The sequence below is a fragment of the Mirounga angustirostris genome, unplaced genomic scaffold, assembly GCF_029215605.1.
Source record: "Mirounga angustirostris isolate CCGP_5_RB_7025 unplaced genomic scaffold, mMirAng1.0.hap1 SCAF_13, whole genome shotgun sequence".
Lineage (NCBI taxonomy): Eukaryota > Metazoa > Chordata > Mammalia > Carnivora > Phocidae > Mirounga > Mirounga angustirostris.
The window spans coordinates 103,327,582-103,336,032 of NW_026991721.1; the positions used below are offsets into that span (position 1 = coordinate 103,327,582).

The 8,451-nt window shown below is 42.4% G+C and overlaps 1 pseudogene; it reads right to left on the reverse strand.

Annotated features, from left to right (window-relative positions):
• Positions 1-1,233: 1,233 nt before the first annotated feature.
• Positions 1,234-3,680, reverse strand: LOC123856786 (52 kDa repressor of the inhibitor of the protein kinase-like; annotated as a pseudogene).
• Positions 3,681-8,451: the final 4,771 nt, after the last annotated feature.

The window sequence follows — 8,451 nt, forward strand, 5'->3', positions numbered from 1 at the left end:
ATTTTTTAAACCTTTTAAGGGTAATACTTTAAAAAAAAAAACTCACAGTTTACTTAGGTTGAAATAAACTATACAAAACTTATTTTCATCACCAAAAATAATAGTAATATTTTCTGTATTATTCCTAGACAAACTACAAAACGCTTATTTTTGTAGGTTTTTCAGGTTTCACTTATAAACCAAGATGAGGCAATAGATACAGACATAGGAAAGACAGAAGAAAACAGGCAAATCAGTTGTCAGTATCCATGGCCTCTGATCCTGTCTTGACCATGCAACAGAAGTGTTCAACTTACACCTGCTGCAAAGCTTATGAAGATATAACCTCAACAAAAGAATGTTAACAGCAGCAACTAGATGTGGACCAACAACAAAAGCAGGCTGTTCCATTCAAACTTTAACTGTAACTTGTTTAAGTTCATCTGATAAAAACAAAAACCTACTCTGAGATTCTTGTTTGGGGAGCTCACGTGTTTCTCTCACTGTCTGGTAATTCCCTTAAACTGTCTATTACAGATATTTAACAACATACTTAAATATTAAATATTTATATTTATATAAATATTAAATACTATTCAGAGGTCAGTAGTGAACCTTGTTATAATATTTTATAAAATGTATTCCTCCTTCCCACACCTCCTCGAAATTCATTTCTTCAAAGAATTGATAACCCAATACCCAGCAATTGGATCTACAGTGATAATAAACCTTATGCCTAGGGGCGCCTGGGTGGCTCAGTCAGTTGGGCATCTGCCTTCAGTTCAGGTCATGGTCTCAGGGTCTTGGGATCGAGCCCATGTCAGGCTCTCTGCCCAGCAGGGAGTCTACTTCTCCCTCTGCCTCCGCCCCCTGTTCATGTTCTTACTCTCTCTCTGTCTCTCTCAGATAAATAAAATCTTAAAAAAATAAAAATAAATGTTATATCTAAAATGACAACTAACACAATTCCAAAGTGCCATTAGCAGAGATCTTGCAGAAGTGTGATGTGGCACTGTTAATGCTATCTTCTGGAAAAAGTTAGGTCTTCCAAGTGGGAAAGTTCAAACAGGGGCCATTAAAGGCAGATTATCAATGGCCAGTGTCCTCAATGAGAGGCCTAAGGTCCAGATATTCTGTTATTAAAGGGCCTACATACACTTACAGCTTTTTTCTGGAAGCTGTTTTGAAATTTCTTTCATATTTTTCAAATATCAAATAGAAGAGAAAGCTTATGTTTAAAGTCTCTTAGGTAGTCTAAATGGTTTCAGAATTATCTGTGGGAAGCTCTGACTTAGCTGTACTGAGTTTGATATATGTGTCCACCATTATTAAATTCAGGTCATGTTTTACGTCAAAACTTATGTTAAGCAAAGCCAAGTTACCTCACCTTTGGCCTGTCAAAGTGTTCGTCAGGTACGCTTTGAGACACTTTGACTTCTTTTCATAGCATTCATTCTCAACCCTCATCACAGAAATGCACAGGACCTTCAGCAATGCACAAACGTTAGGGGAAAAAATTGATGTCTGGCAGATGGAGGGTTTCATAAATGGTGGATGGAAACTGTATCTTCCCCTCTGTGTTCCCACCTGATTCTTTAACAGAAGACTGAGCTGAGAGTGTGCTGGGACTGGGTAAGTCACTTCTGTATGCATCAGCACGGTGCTCCTCCAGTGTATTAAAGGGGATCTGTCCCATGACTGAGGGCACCAGGGATAAGCATTTAAGAGCTTTCAGGTGCTGTTCTGAGACTCTATCTTTCAGTTCCTGAACAGTGTGCCCCACTGTTGGAACACTTAGAGTTTCCTTAGGAACTCTCAGACATTAGCTGAGATTCCAGGTTGCCTTGCTGGGCTCTACAGACATTCTCAGGGAGTTTCATCTGAATACCAAGCTTGGGTGCCAAATTTGTGGCTTCCGCAAACCAAAATTTATTATAAACTTTGATATGTTCCATCAATTCATTTAGTGAACAAAGCATTGCAGTCAAATGGCTGGCTGCAAAGAGGATATCAGAGGTTTGCCCTTGGAGATTTTTCCCAAAAGCTCTTGTAAAAGATAGAACACGTTCGAGAACAACAATGGTAACAATGAAATCAAAGTGTGTTACTGCACTACAGAGCACAAATACTTGGACAGCCACAGCTATTCCATCTAGTATTTGTGTCACTATACTATCTAAACATAAAGCAAGTGCTTGTAGGAGGTCACGAAAATTTCAAAAGCATCATTCCTGACTGTCTGCTGAGGATGGCCAATTTCCTTCTGTTCATTGCCCCTTTCTTCACTGTTCTCAAAGAGGACAGAAATTACATTGCCATGCTCTAAAAGCAGGTGTGATGATTGATTGGAAACAACAACAACGAATTTTGTCAATTGTTTCTAATGCAATGCAACAGATACCCCGTAACAGACCTTGCTCTTGCCAACCACATATTTAAGGCACAGGAACAGCAGAGTGTGTAGATAGCTTGGGAGTATTTCTCTAAAAATCTACAGGCAACAACTTCAATTTTGGAAGAAAATCCACCAGGCACAATGTAAGCCTGGCTATGACAATATCCATGTTTAATCCCCACTTCTCAGTTATCATAGCGTGAAATGGCAAAGCTGAAATTTCTGCACCAGCTTCATAAGGTAGGAAGCCCACAGATTCCTCCCCCAGGTTATGGATTTGTCGACAAGCCTCGCCAACACAGGCAGGTGCTCTTCCTCTGCGATACCCACTACACGGTCAGCGATCATGGAAATCAAGGGAGGGTCTCTCCCGTCCCTGAGGGTTTCTTCCCAAATGTAGCTCTTCCCTGCTGGGGTCGCTCTTCCCTGCTGGGGTCGCAGAGAGCTTCCTCAGCACCTCTTCACCTGAATCCATCTGGCACCCCAGCAGGGCTGCAAAACTATCAGGAGCAGACAACTTCTGGAATTTCATCAGCCACATGGCCATCCAGAGGTAGGTAAGTTTTGGTTTCCCAGAAGAATCAAAATTCCAAATAAAGATTTTGAGTATTCTTTGTTTTCCTTTTCTTCAAGGGTTAAAGGTAATGTCTTCATCCTATTCTTGGCCCCTTTCTTCTGCACTAGGGTTCTGAGCATTGCTATTATTTCTTTGTTTCTGTTCCTGTTTAGAAGTTTCATACATTGTTTGTTTTTGTTTTTGTTTTTTCTGTTTCAGTGTCCTGATTTCATCTTCACCCAATTCTTTTAGTCATTTTCTGTGTCTACTCTGAGTTGTTCAGGTGTCTGGTAAGAGCCGATACCTCTGATATTGCATTATCTTAAAGAACAGTCCTATGGGAGCCTGGGTGACTCAGTCAGTTAAGTGACCTGACTTGATTTCAGCTCAGGTCATGTGAATCTTGGGTTGTGATACTGAGCCCCTCGTTAGCTCTCCCCTCAGCAGGGAGTCTGCTTGAGATTCTCTCTCTCCCTCTGCCCCTCCCCCACCCTCTCTCTAAAACTAATAAATATTAGATTGAAGAACTGTCCTATAAGGACTAGTTCTAAAGATCACTGGGGTCTCTAAGTGTTTGGTATATCATCTATAATGTTTATTTACTTGATCAGTCATTTTATCATCTAAGTTTGCTCTCGCTACAATTATCCACCCACTTCTGGCATCTGGCAGGGTTCTGCAGGAACCTGAGGAAGGGCAGGTCTGAATGCTCTTCCACACACAGTTGGGGGTGGCACAGAAGTTGAGCATCTTCGCTGCCCTTGGCCAGCCCAGCCCTCTCCTCCCCACGTCCTCCGAGCAGCCCGCTTGCCTGTCCTCGGCTCAGCAGGTACCTCACATGTAGTGCTTTTATTCTCAGGAATTTGATTAGACAATCCAAAGAAACTGACTTTTTTCCTTCTTTAATGAGAGGGAAAAAAGCAAACTCTTGGGATTATGATAGTATCAGATCTCACAAGCACCTCTTGCTCTTAGACTGAGCTTTCCAGCAAGGACACTGAAACGTAATACATAGTAATCCATTATTTAAATCAAGTATTATATCAACAGGAGCTCATTTGTGTCTCACAACATTAACACAATTCAAAATTATCTCCACATCTGTCATTCTTTGCTAACAATAGCAAGTTGCCTCTTAGTTCTGCACCACCATCTAGGAATTAATTCACTAGAAACAGAACCCAAGGAGAATTTAAGAAGGCTAATGTCCTTCCCAGACCCATAGTAAGTTGCTACTTCAATAGTGACAAGCCAGGAACCCTCTTTAGCTGCACTGTACATGAGAGAGAGAGAAGCAGTCTGTGGAATTTACTAACCCAAAGACCTGGGCATACCTCTGTTATAACATTTATCACAGTCCTGAAGTTATTTACCTACAAACACAACTCCGTCATTAGACAGCAAGGCCCTGGAAGGCAGGTATCATGTTTGATTTCTCTTTCTACTATCTAGAATAGATGCATCATAAATAAAAGCCTCATACATACTCACTTCCATTAAGAGCTTTTAGCCTCCTTCCAAAGTTGTGCCCGCAGAGAACTAAGTAGATGGATTTGAGTTTTGCTTTTTCCCTGTCCTCTGGTTCATCTTTCTGCGGAGGTGATGATGAGCAGAGCTCCCAAAGGCAAGGTGTGTGCAGGGTGATATCTGAAAGTACTTCCTAACACGTCCTTACCCCAAATTGCAGACTAGAGAAAGAGGGACAGTCAAGGAAGCCATCAGCGGAAAAGGGATAGGGAACAAATACTCAGTGAACAGCTACTATAATGTTTGCATTTGCAAACATGATCCTACTTAATCCGTGGCACACCGCTATGGGATAGAGAATTATCTCCATTTTACGGAGGAAGAAAATGAGAGGTTAAATAATTTGTTCAAGGGCACACAACGACTAAGTGCTGAAACCAGAATTCTAACCCAAGTCTGCCTGTCTGCAAAGCCTGCTCCTTCCATTAATCCAAGGTGCCTCTTCGGAAGATACTGAGTAGATAGCCACTGGACTTGTGGATAGACCCTCCATGGGCTGGGCCCATGCAGCGGCAACCTTGTCTGGGTCCATCGAGCCCTAAAGTTAGAAGGTTTCATGTCGTAGAAAGGGCAGAGCTGATATGGCCTAGGCATTCCCTAGGACCCACAGAGTTAACTTGCTCTTTGCTGAGGTTGTGGCTGTTTTATTTTCAATGAGCAGTGGGTGGGTGAGCTGTAGTCCACTCCATGCAAGGCACCGAGCTCCTATTGTTTGTTTCTATACCGATAAAATGTGTTCGATGCTCTACACCAGGCCTCATATAATTAACATGTGTCTATTTGCAAGCCAATTGTCGAAAACTCACAAAGAATTCACCTCCACTTCTTTCTTCCAGCCAGGGCTTTGGCTCTATCTGGGATGTCAAGTGGGACCACATGGGAGCCTGAGATTTTCTTCTTACACAGCCCATCCTCTCTAAAGATTTGGCAACAGAAGCTGTCCTCAGAAGATTTACAGCCTGGAGCTGGAGACCTGCCTACTCCTGGCTGGTTTCACATGAAGAACAAAAACCTCAAACACCACCTAACAGAGGGAATGGGATCCATGAGCTTTCGGAGGTAACTCGTGGAAGTGGCCTGCCTAGAGCTCACTTTCCTACTACACCTCTGCTTACGAGAAGCCTCTCAACAATCTCATTAAGGTACTCAGTTCTTTTGAGCATTTTTTAACATTGCTGTTCTGCGGGCTGCACAGTAATCATGGAGAGGAGAATTGGCACCAGTGAGCAGTAGCTGTAAGAACAATTCCCACCCAACATAAGACCAAACTTCCAGATAACTACTGGTGAATGGGGAAGTAGTTGAACTGGAAGAGATCTGGGATTAAACTCTAGTAACTTCCAAAGTCAAAGTTACAATTCCATGATTTTAGATTTCCAAATGTAACCAGTTACCTTGCAGCACCTAAGGAGAGGGGATACGGGAGAGCTAAGTTTTATTTAAATCTTCCAGCCTGGAGGGCTGTGACCTAGTGGTTCTCTTGGTGCAGAATCTTGTTACGTCCGGCATGGTCCTGAGCACCTGGAAAAAGGTCTGCAGGGGATCAGGATCCAAATAGGCTTCAAGGGGAACAGCTTTTGAGAGAAGGAGGTCAGTGAAGAATGGGTTACCTTGAACTCAGTCCTGATTCTCTAAATCAGAAAGACAAGCCCAACCCACAACCACTGCCCACAAATGAAACAAATCTCTGATGGCAGAATCACTGCTTATAAGCCCTTAAAGCCAGAGCTGAGGCTGACTTAAAATCAGAAGGTTGCAGAACAAAGACAGGGCTTGGGGGGAGGTTAGGAATGGGCAGGCAGCACGGGGAAGGTATGGAGCATGCCTGGTCTAGGCTGAATCTCCTGGGCCTGGATTCCCACAGCAGGCCTGCATGCTGTGCCCACCTTGAAGATGCAGACCCACTCAACACCAGAGATAATGACCTTCTCCACCTTGACTTTGCTGGGGGTCAGTCCCACTGAGTGTCTGTCTGCAAAGGTGCAAATACCTGATCAGATTCTCTTCCTGCTTTCCTCCCCATCTCCCAGGCTCCACTAGTATCGTGTGGGAAAGTATGTCACACTTCATAGAAGGCTTTCAACGTCTAAAGGCCAAGTCTACTTTCCCCTGTCACTTGATTTCTCTGTCTCCTTTTTGATTTACCGTGACACGATGGCATTCATTCTGTCTGACCTGCAGAAACAGCAGGATGCTTTATAAAAGGCACTGGCTTTGGGATCTGGCAAATCTGGGTCTGGAATCTGTCCCTGCCACTTAACCAACCACGCAACCACGGATTTATTTCTTAAGCTCTCTGAAACTCAACCTCAATTTGTTCATCTGTGAAATGGGAATCATAATAACTCCCTGAAAGGAAGGCCACAGAATTGGGATCAGTGAGGATTCCAGGGTGAGAGTTATAGGAGATACCCAGAGATGTTCAATAAATGTTCACTCTCTGTCTCTTTCTTTCTTCTGTGCCCCTTAGACTACACCGTGTCCTTTAAGAAGCCAGATTCTCTCTCTGACAGGGTGTGACACTTTAAAAATAGAATACATTTTCAATGATGGTTATGTGATCTATATAAAATAAAGCACCTCCTGCCAACTAAATAGAGGAGAGCATGTACTCATTCCTGTTCTAATTTAATCTGTCTGAGTGCCTGGAGGTCTTTGCAAGTGAGATAAATATTGTTTTCGCTCTGACCTTGGTGCAGCGTTCCCATTGAATTTGTCTCAGTTTGTCCTTTTGATGCCAGGCTGATGCCTTCCTAATAGATTGAAAGCACTTTGTTGAGAACAGAGATTAGTGAAATCTAATAATCAGTAAATACCTGTCTACCCTGGACAATCAGAAAGTGGGATGGGCTGGGTAACTTGCTGTTCTGCCTAATAAAGAGATAGCGCATATGTCTGAATTACTTGTTTTCAAAGAATGGAACCCATCGAGACAGGAGACCAGCACGGAATATGAAGAGATACTTGGTGATTGGGAGCCCCCTTGGAGGCTGGTGGGGACACAGAGCTCACGGAGAGGAGGTAACAACTCAGCGGCAGAAGAGAGTGAGCAGAGCCGGGTTCTCATGAGCTCTGGGTATTTTTCTAAAGCATCTTCGATTCTGATGTATTTACTTTTGCTTGTTTCTTCTTCACAAAGATTTAGAGAAAACATTTGTTCTAGGCTTTCCTCCGTGAAATTAAAAAAAAAAAAAAAGAATTTGCAGTTAATGCTTAATTGGACAATTCAGTGAAAAACAACTGTTCATGTCCAGTGGGCTGCTGATGAATGGGTCAGTACAGGTCAGACCTTCCCACCCTCTGGCTCCATGTGGATAGATCCAGATATTCAGGAACTAAAGTGCTGCCTTGATTTCCAGATAACTTATTTTCCTTAGAAGTCATTTTTTTCTTTTTTCTTTTAAAGCAAATGTGTATTCATTGTAAAACATTTTAAAAAATACAGCCAAGAGAAACAAGAAAAAGAACAGTATCTGTCGTTTACCATTTGGAGATGACTATTAATACTTTGAGAGGTTTTTTTTAGGCATAAATAAAGATATACGTTTAAAAAATAGGTTCATGAAATATAAACTGCAATGGTATCTACTTTTTTGCCTCTCAAAAAATAAATATGTCACAATCATCTTTCTATGTTAATATTCTTCCTCAGCATACATTTTATTTTTTAAAAACATTTTATTTACTTATTTGAGAGGAGAGAGGGAGAGAGCACAAGCAGGGGAAGTGGGGGAGGGGGCCGAGGAAGAGGGAGGAGCAGACTCCCCACTCAGCAGGGAGCAGGACAAGGGGCTCGATCCCAAGACCCTGAGGATCATGACCTGAGCTGAAGGCAGACGCTTAACCAACTGTCAGCCAGGCGCCCCTCCACATACATTTTAATGAATGCAAAGAATTCCATGTATCATAAACCATATTTATTCTGAAATCTAGCAACACCCTCATAAGCAACACTATTGTCTAAAAAGGGGGAAAACCACTCTATAAATCTTTG